Source organism: Thermobia domestica, chromosome 8 (assembly GCF_964235325.1).
Source record: "Thermobia domestica chromosome 8, izTheDome1.hap1.1, whole genome shotgun sequence".
Taxonomy (NCBI): Eukaryota; Metazoa; Arthropoda; class Insecta; order Zygentoma; family Lepismatidae; genus Thermobia; species Thermobia domestica.
In genome coordinates this window covers 38,747,503-38,754,534 of record NC_137461.1, presented here as the reverse complement: position 1 = coordinate 38,754,534, position 7,032 = coordinate 38,747,503, and the positions used below count along the sequence as shown (strand labels likewise).

Below are 7,032 nucleotides of genomic sequence, written 5' to 3'. Positions count from 1 at the left end.
TTCTTGAGAAAAATAACCCAATTTTAAATGAGTCTTAAGTTAAACAATTCATTATGAGATTCAGAATAAACTCAATTCCTTCTTTTCGGTTTTCGGTCTTTCCGGAGTTTGGTGTTCATTTCAAACACTAAAGTTAAATGAGAAGTTTATCTATATTTTGAGATTAAACTGTAACACGTATTTTAGATGAAAATCTAATCTAAATCACACAATGAGACGTTAGAAACATTAATAGTTTGCTATCAGTTCGTTACAAGTATGTAGTACATGTGGTCTCGAGTTCTACAATTAGCATAAATGACTGGTTCGGTGAAAGATAACGGTGAGCGATATTTTAAAACTTTACACTAAATAAAAAAAAAAAAGTTTAACATTGCCATGCAACGAGTTGCAATGCCACGTACTAAGTAAACATCTTCTTCCATGTGAAAATTCATTTCCGAACCTCAATTATATACATACTTTTCTGTGATCTGATTCCTACCTAGTTTACATAAGAGGGAAATTTTCTAAGATGTTCGAACATATATTCCGTTATTTTAAATTAAGAGTTTATATATCGAACTTCACACCTTCAGCTTAAACGAATACTCACATATACAACGTTTTAAATAAAGGAAAATTTGAGTATTATAGAAATGTCTCCTTCTTTCCCGCTTATGTTATCAGCTATCGAAAACATTGAAATAAGTTTTCCATTACTATTAGTTATTTAATCCCTATAACTTCATGGATTAGTATTCTCAAATGTTTTTAAAAATTGTGAAGCCTTTTTTACATATTAAAGTAAAATAGTTCAAAAATCTTTTGTCTGTTACCTCCAAGAAAAGAGAAGGATTCTATATAAATTTCACGTTTCTGTCTATAGCAGGGATGGAAAATGAACTGGTTCTTGTGAAAACGCTCCGGTCAGGTTCCTATCTTAGGATGGGTTCTTGGTGCCTGAACCGGTTGAAAAGCGGGTCAGAACCGGTTCTTTTTCCATCCCTGATTATGAGTGTGTCACTTTTATTTGATATAGACTAATAAAGAGTCTACTTTAACATAAAATTTCCACACACGTGTAGATAGTCTGGAGCAAAAGGAAACTCTTTAGCTACCATAAATGTTTTTGTCTTCCCTCAATATCCTTTAGTAGATTATCGTGTGTATAGGTTTTGTACTATATTACTTTTTATTCTTCATCTTTTCCTCTAATTCCATGTTATGCATTCGATACTTTTTTCCGTTCTACCTTACTTTCATTTACCACCCATCTCACTTGGCCTTTACGACAATATCTGATGGCAGTATGTTTAAGATACAATATCATTCTTTTTTTTTTTTTAGAAATGAAGGAATTCTAATATTCCCTCGAGAAATTCGAACTTTTATATATAGAGTATGCTCTCAATATTAAGAAAGTAAAGCAAACCGTTTTTAAACACGGACAATAACAAATGAAGCATAGATCTAAACAATATATTTAATGTTCAAAATGTTCAAAGTAAAAACAAATTTCTTGCAAATTCTTTATTATTTTCTCTACTTTTCAACACATTCTTAAATTACATATATTAGAATTGTCCAAAATTTAATGTTAGGAAATTTTTTTCTCTATCCAATTTCTTGTGTAGTGGAGATTGTTTTTAGTATTCTTCGATCGCAATCCGATATTCCAAGTCATTTAATTTAATACTTAGTCAGTTAACCCCAGAACCATGGAAATCCTACAACAAAATATATATCATTAGTAATGAATGCATCTGTAATAATTAATGAATAATATAAAAGAAAATATGTTGTAATACCAAGTGGCTAAATGTTAATTAAGATTTTCATGTTGATATAAGATATTCCTGATAGTAAGAGCAAATGCAGCAAAGGCTTATTTCTTGAAAATGCAATATGAATGGTCAAAATAATAGCGTATTTATTTGGAAGAAACTGTATTTTCTAAGAGAAAGAGGAACGACCTCCATAACCTACACGCATAGTTTCCGAGCGTTCGGATTCTACGTAATTTTTGTTGAGATCATCGTTACTATCCGGAACATCTCATTTGATTATTTATTTCGATCCAAGAATAATTTTACTAATCTTAATATATCTGACTATTATTTTCAAAATGGTTGTAAATGTACTTTGTCACATGATTTTACACAGAACATTTTATACAAGTAAACCTATAGTCATTCATGTACAGTAATTTTCGAATCAACTGAAATATATGCAAATACGACTGGGTAATTAGAGTAAGTACTCACCCCACATCATGTTAGCTGTCTGCATGTTTTCTCCTCTCTGTTGTTGCAAAGGAATTCTCTGAGGATATGGGATAGGTATGGGCCTGGGAATAGCCAAAGCAACACACACGACAAGGGCAAGGAAAACGAAGACCTGAAAATAAGAAGAATTAGTATTGTTATTGGTATTTGGTAATAACATTCTAAACTGTTATCAATGGCCAATTTTCTCTAACAATTTCAGAAAAACTAGCATTGAATAACTCATAAAAAATGTCTAGAGGTAGACTTTATCACTGAGTTATTATCATTTTAGTAATGAAAAGCTTACTTTTTTGTAGTTACGTTCTGCGTCCTTATTGCGCGTTCCTAAGCTAGAACTTATTTCGTACATTTAATTCAAAAATTGGTTCTATAATGTAACCAGCTTTTCCAATTTTCCGAAAGTCAAGAGTTACTGACATTTTAAATTCATTTTCTCAGTTTACAACATTACTCTCTGTTGGGAAATGTTGCTCAGCAGTGTTTTAATAAAAGTGATATGCTAGAAAAGAGCATTAAAAGAACGTCCTAACTGTGGTGTACTTTTCTGTTGGGGTGTAATAATAAAATTCTGATAGCCATTATGTCATTAGGAAATGTAAACAAATTGTATTGGCTATCCAAAATGCCTGTCACTACTAAATAAGATACCCCTTTAGTTAAATTATGGAAACGTAAATATTTAAATGATGTAAAAAGGATTGCTAGTATATTTACAATGATTTATTGAAATATGATAAGGTTAATTAAATGGAGTTACAAAATTAATAACTAATTAATAGAGATGACAAGAGTGAAAGCTAATTAATTCAATATTACGAAAGTGAGATTTAGATGGTAGACATTTCCTATTACACGGTAAGAATCCTGAACACTTCCGATTGAAAATTCACAGTTCAACATTCATGCAGAAGAGACCAGAAGATCCAACCTTTAATGGGCAGGAGAGATCCATCTCTATGTTTCGAACGATGGAGGCTTCTTCAAAACAACTGCTTTATATCTCCATTGTACAGACTGGATCCCCGAAGCAAATTTACGGCAGTCTTTTATATCAATCGTGTAACTGTGGTTAAATTCCTCTTAACCTATTTCTCTTATGACCCACTCACCTACAGAAGTCACGTAGCGTAGAACAATACAGTACAATACAAGAAGGAACCCAATCTCTTGTATTTAGAACTTTACTGTTAGGTCGAAACGCCTGGTCTCTTCTAACTCAATGAACATAGAGAAATAAATCAATCTCTGGTTTTTCAATATGTATGAAAAATATTTTTAAAAAATATATAACTTTTTTTGACTGTGATTTCTACCACATAACTTCCTCTTCTGTAAATACATGTGAATTTAATTTAATTGTGTGAAGTTATTTATTGAATACTTCGAGTAAATTGTAGAAATGTTAATCAGTTTGTAGAATTGATACGTTTTGAGTGAATACATCTTGACACTGCAGGATTAAAATGAAAACGATAATTTCTTGGTTCTGTGAACTGTAATAACTAACTTTATATACCGTAAGTTTCAGATTTAGTGGAGTATTTACATCGTTAGCAACAAAATAAATATCTTTCAACCTATGGGACGGCATCTTGTAGCTAATTAAGTATTTTCCACGCACTGTGGTCTTCAGCTAAAAGTACGCCATTTTTCGTTCTTTGCGTATGTCGCACTTTCTTCCGCCTTGTTTTTATTTTCTCTCTCTTTCATGGGCGCCCGAAGAGGAGGACAGCGTGGGGCCCGGGCCCCCCTTGGCTCACGAAAATGTATACGTAATACAGCAAACCACGTATATTAAATACCAGACGTAATATAGCAAACATGGAGATGCTTTATAGATATATTTCTTAGGGCGCCCCTGGTGTTTTAATAACATAACGCACTAAAAGGTTAACTTTTGTTTCTCTCATTACCTTCTATATGAATCTTTTCTTAATTACTATTACTCCTGTTTTCTAATTAATTTGCTTTTAGACTTAGTCATTTTCTACATTCTTCTCTATAGGCACATTTTAAGTACGGAATTTTCATACGCAATATATTCTCCAATCGGGAAAAATTTTTGTTCTACAATTCTTCATTTTCACGAAAGGTAAGAGTATCTCTAACTAAAAGCACATTTATGTTAACTTTAGTTTGTTAAAAATGAACTAGTTGAATTAATTGCCTAGGAAGCAATTTCATCACGCAGCTTTTTTCTTAAGTGACCTGTTTAAGCACAGGAATTACTTTGAATAACGTGATATTATTAACTAACAAGGTCATCCAATTCCTTTAGGTCACTCTTCCTGCTTTCTGGATTTTTTTTAAAAAACTTTTTGTTTGTATCTAATTTCAGCTAATTTATTCCATTTAAAGTGTTCAAGTATTTTACAGCTTGCCTTTTACAAAACTTATTTTGCTTATTTTCAGGTGTAGAAATGAATTTGGTGAAAAAAAGGAAAAGAAAAAAGAAAAAGAAAAGAAATTAAAGAAAGACACTTGATTTAATGAATGTTTTGTGAAGTGAACAAGAGGCGTTTTGGAATTGGGCTACTTAAGTATTATAAATCTTAATGCATGCATCTGGATAGATCTGATTTGAGGATATTATACATAGAAATAAAAATAAACTTACCTTTGCGAACATGATTGTTTCCTGAATTGTTTTCTTCTTGGAGAAGATATAACTTATGATTAAATTTCAAAAGCAACCTTATTTATAGAGGGATTTATCCTTGAAAGATTAACACTTCATATAGTGCTTATGATTCATATATTAATTCACCTGTTAACTTTGATGAGCCAAGCACTTGTTAGTTACATTTGAATAAATATGAATTAAAGCACATTGTTTATGCATTACCAACAATTACTTTTAATTATTTTCTCTTTTTATCACATAATGGCAGTTATTATAGGATCCGGTTTGGAATTAATTACAGTAATAATACTAAGTATTGTAGAGATGTGTGAAGTTTTGTTCTCAATTCCGTTTTTTCATCTCCTTACCCATCACTAACTTCAATTAGTCCAGACAATACTTGGTAAAACACAAGACCTTTATGTTGATGTCCTCAACATATCCTGAAAAGTGTCCTTTATTGGCGCCTTGAGTATTCGTTTGCGAGGGGAGGGGGAAGAGAATTGTAATGCAGCCAGAATTGTAACCTGACATATTTCAGCAGGATGGAACCCAATCTCACTTGTCCCTAAATGTCCGTTAATTTTTGGAGAAAAAGTTTCTGGATAGGTGGATTCGACGTGATAATCCGACTCATTTGCCCCTATGAACACTTAATCCCACACCACTAGACTTCTTCTAATGGGGTTTTGTAAAGAATCAGGTGTACAAAGGTTACAGTCATACAAGACTTGAAGACACACATTAGCATTGCATTCGAACATGTCACCGTGAAGTTCCTATACCTTATATTTAGCCATTAGGGGTGCACATATTAACGTGTATTAGTGACATGTATGACATGTGTGAGGAAACATGAGTTTACGAGTTATCTTGTCATGCATTGAGAATCGTTTGTTGTTATCTAGTATAGTTTTAAAGTTATTAAAGCCTATAGCAGTAAAGATAATTTAAGGACATAGTGTATTTTGTGTCATAATAAGCAAATTTTAAGCATTTCAAATTTATCCAAAGGTTTCTTAGTTGCAACCCCCTGACAATCAATGATCTGCGAGCTCTCTATATACTCTGGAACCAAGGCAATGTAGAAACCTGTTTATCAGGCAATGTTAGTCGCCAGAGCCGGAGCCAGGATTGTCTGAGGGAGGGTGCACCAATAAATACCAAAATAATCAATCACATTGAAACTCTTCAAAGTGACATCTGACAATATTCTTTACCACTGAAGACGCTGATGCATAGAACGGAAGAAAGTATTTTAAAGAGGGTAGTAAGTGTTATGCAGGAAAAAATGTTCTCTTCTCCTGGCTCGAGTTTTCTTCCCTACTTGACAAATATTATATTATTTTGCTTGGTGAATCCTTTTCGTTCAATCTTTTGAAAATCTACTAAACTATTGCTTTTGCAAAGCTCTACCTTCTTTTAAGCCCCAAAAGGAAACATGATGGCAGAAAGTTTCGAAAAGTATTGGTATTTTGACTGCTAGCTTCTCATTTTAGATAGTGAATATTTTACAACGAAGGGGGATGCACGTAAACCTTTGCACCCCGCCCTGTTAGTCGCAATATAAAACAGTCCAAATACAGTGTATTTGAATGTTCTGTCTTTCTGGATCTAATTGATCGAAATTTGGTAACTGCGACATGTTTTGTTGAGCATAAGTAAGTAACGATTACGCCACTCTGATAGTATCAAGAAAGAGGAGAACTCAGATGTGCACTACCGATTAATTTAAATTAAACTGGAGGCAATAAAGCAATGAATAGCCTCTTAATATTGCATGAAATTACAACATATTAGAATAATATCCATGATAAAGTCTATCTTTTAACACAATCGTTAACATGTACTTACTATATATCTACTGAAAATCTGAGATTTTTCGTTCTTTTCTCTTTTCATTTCTTCTGCCTTTCAATATTGTCTTTAATCCCTACTGTATCCTTGCAATGTTAACTTCTCTATTTTTCAACACCATCTTGAGGTACTTGTGGAAAATTTTATTCTGGACGTAAATCTTAAACCACCTCTTCCCCTTTGACATCCAAGGACCCAAATAAACTTTACTGAAGAGTGCTAAAAGATTTGGAAAAAGCTGAATGCGAAAATGAGCTCTCGATGTTTGGGTGCAACGTGATC

At 32.7% G+C, this 7,032-nt stretch overlaps 1 long non-coding RNA gene across 1 annotated transcript; it reads right to left on the bottom strand.

Annotated features, from left to right (window-relative positions):
* Window positions 1-1,503: 1,503 nt before the first annotated feature.
* On the bottom strand, window positions 1,504-4,924 carry LOC145691673 (uncharacterized). Its single transcript, XR_014132486.1, has 3 exons — window positions 4,888-4,924; window positions 2,247-2,379; window positions 1,504-1,709 (listed from the first exon to the last, which is right to left on the bottom strand). It is a non-coding gene; the product is annotated as an uncharacterized LOC145691673 (long non-coding RNA).
* Window positions 4,925-7,032: the final 2,108 nt, after the last annotated feature.